Raw genomic sequence first — 3,195 nt, 5'->3', positions numbered from 1 at the left:
TTTCTTTTGCAAGCTTTACATTCTTTTTCCCTTGCAAATTTACCTTTCCCGTTTTAGCTTTTAGATATTTTTCGCATAATAGTTTCTACACCGGAAACTATTGTGCAACTTTATACCGGATTTAACCTTACGTTATATTCCAGTTTTATTTCCTTGATTTAATTTACTGTTTAATTGAAGAATCCAAGAACAAATCCTACCGGCTTGTGGTGGAGTGTTCAAGACTATTGTATTACGCATTCAGGTTCTTTAATCATTATTTAATATTTTGTTTTATTATTTATCTATATTATCTGCCTGGAATGAGTCTGTTTATGCATGATATAAATTCTTATTTATCTAGCATGTCTGGCTAATTTGCCTAGGTATCGGTATGTAAAGTAAGCAGAATAAGGGATCAAGACTGAGTCGGTCTATCTAAACTTAAAATCAAAATCAATCTTTTTACGGTCTCAACTTACAGGTTTAATAACAAGATTTTTTTACAAAAGTAAAAGACATAAAGAAGTTAAAATCAATAGAGCGAGAGTTTGAGATTTTAACTGGACAGTGTAAGTTAGGCATTAATTCTAGATCAGGGCGAGAGCAAGTTTTAGAGTTAATTAAATTCTGACCTTTTCCAAAAAGTATTTTTAAAGACTGAATGTGAGGACGAGAGTTAAACATTTGGATTTGATTATATAACCTAAGTCAACAGAGCGAGAGTTTGAGATAAGGGTGTTTAAAACGGTCAGTATTTTCTTAAAAGGAGTTTCTGCAACTTTATTGTTTTCAAAATATGGTTTTTGACTTAATTATAAGTGACAGCTACATTAATATAAAATCATGGTTTATTCAACAGAGCGAGAGTTTGAGATAAAACCTTTAACCAATAAAGTTAACCGAAACGATTCATTTTAAAACCAAGAAACCGACAAAGACTTGATTCCCTAGTTTTGACGAACTACATACCGATATCCGTTCCATTAATATTTAATCTAGATATTAGTTTAGCTCTTAGTTTTTCCCCAAACAATCAAACATTTTCACCTTAGATTTACGTAGTAACCTTAGATAACGGTATATCGATTCATAAGTCCCTGTGGGATCGATATCTTTTAAAACTACGCGATAGAACTGTGCACTTGCAGTTTGTATCCCATTCTCGACTCACCCAGTCGAGCGATCAAGTTTTTGGCGCCGTTGCCGGGGACTTTTATTCAATCGATATCGTAACTCTTCCGTTACGCTGTAGAAACTAAGGTTTCTTTTTCTTCTATCTTCTTTCTTTCGTTGATTTGTATGCCACGCACTCGCTCACAAGGCGAACCGCTCTATTTACGAATCAACGATATCAAACTATATCTCCGAGTCTTACGACGAATTCGGGAATATCGTGCTGCGAACAATCTCCCTCCTATAGACCTTCCTGATTTCAAAAACATTTTTCCTTCGATACCCGAGATGGCAGAACCAGCTCGTGCTCTTAGAGATTACGCCGCTCCATCGCAAGATGAACCGCATTCAAGTATTGCTCCGCCCGCAATCGAAGCAAACAACTTTGAACTTAAACCTTCGCTGTTGCAGGCTGTGCAACAGAACCAATTCTCTGGAAATCTTACCGAAGATCCAAACCTTCATTTATCCGTATTTGTCCAATACGCTGATACTGTTAAAGCTAATGGTGTCACTTCAGAGGCAATTCGACTTCGTCTTTTTCCTTTCTCATTAAGAGATAGCGCTAGAAGATGGCTTCAATCACTTCCTTCCAACTCAGTCACCACATGGAACGAGTTGAAGAAAGTTTTTCTTGCCCGATATTTTCCGCCAAGCAAAACAGCTATGTTAAGAGCCCAGATAAACGGATTTAAACAGAAAGACAACGAGTCTCTTTTCGAAGCATGGGAAAGATACAAAGATATGATGAGACTTTGCCCACACCATGGTTTGGAAGACTGGTTAGTAATTCACACATTTTATAATGGTCTCTTATACAATACAAGGTTAACAATAGACGCCGCTGCAGGTGGTGCACTAATGAACAAACCTTATGCTGATGCTTACCAGCTTATCGAGAGCATGGCCCAAAACCACTATCAGTGGGGAACCGAACGAACAACGGTGGAAAAACCTCAACCGAAAACTGGCATGTACGAGATAAGTAACCTTGATCACGTCAATGCAAAAGTGGATGCTTTGGTCCAGAAAATTGAAAGTTTAAACGTATCACCTCCAGCCGCCGTGGTTGCTATAACTCAGAATTGCGAGGTCTGTGGAATCCAAGGCCACACTCCTGCGGAATGTCAACTCTTGACTGGAATCCAAGCAGAGCAAGTAAACTATGCTCAAGGAAGCCCCTATTCGAATACCTATAACCCAAATTGGAAGAACCATCCAAACTTTTCATATAAGAGTAATAATGCTTTATACGCACCTGGACAGTCTCCAAATCAAGCCCCATCTATACCTCCGGGATATCAGAAACAGAATCCTAACAATAATACCCCTAGAAAATCCAACTTGGAAATCATGATGGAAAACTTTATAGCTTCCCAACAACAAACCAATAAAGATTTCTTAAACCAGAACATACACACTGGCGAACAACTTAAACAACTAGCAAGCAAAGTAGATGCCTTGGCTACCCATAACAAAATGCTAGAAACACAAATATCTCAAGTAGCTCAACAACAAGCACCTACTGCTGCCCCAACTGGTACATTCCCTGGACAGCCCCAACCCAATCCGAGAAGCCAAGCTCATGCAATTATATTAAGAAGTGGAACGGAGGTGGAAGGACCGTCTGACCCAAGGATAGAAAACCAAAACCCTAAGAAATCTACTGAGGAAAGTGAACCTAAGGAAAAGGAAGAGAGTAATAAGGAAACCCTAGAAAAGAAGGAACCTTATGTACCTCCACCACCTTACAAACCACCTATACCTTACCCTCAAAGGCTTGTTAAAACCAAAGATGTAGGCCAATTTAGAAAATTTGTTGATCTCCTTAAGCAATTAAACGTTACAATTCCGTTTACCGAAGCTATTACGCAGATGCCCTCATATGCTAAATTCTTAAAAGAAATCCTTTCTAATAAGAGGAAACTTGAGGATAGCGAAACCGTTACACTCCCTGCCGAATGTAGCGCTATAATCCAAAACATGCCCCCTAAACTCAAGGATCCGGGTAGTTTCTCTATACCCTGTCACATAGGAAAA

The 3,195-nt window shown here is 38.6% G+C and overlaps 1 pseudogene; it reads right to left on the bottom strand.

Annotated features, from left to right (window-relative positions):
• Positions 1-1,828: 1,828 nt before the first annotated feature.
• Positions 1,829-1,928, bottom strand: LOC127124126 (uncharacterized; annotated as a pseudogene).
• Between the last annotated feature and the right edge of the window lie 1,267 nt (positions 1,929-3,195).

This window comes from Lathyrus oleraceus, chromosome 2, assembly GCF_024323335.1.
Source record: "Lathyrus oleraceus cultivar Zhongwan6 chromosome 2, CAAS_Psat_ZW6_1.0, whole genome shotgun sequence".
In the NCBI taxonomy this organism is placed as follows: Eukaryota; Viridiplantae; Streptophyta; class Magnoliopsida; order Fabales; family Fabaceae; genus Lathyrus; species Lathyrus oleraceus.
The sequence above is the reverse complement of the archived record's forward strand: the minus strand, read 5'-3'. Positions and strand labels throughout refer to the sequence as shown.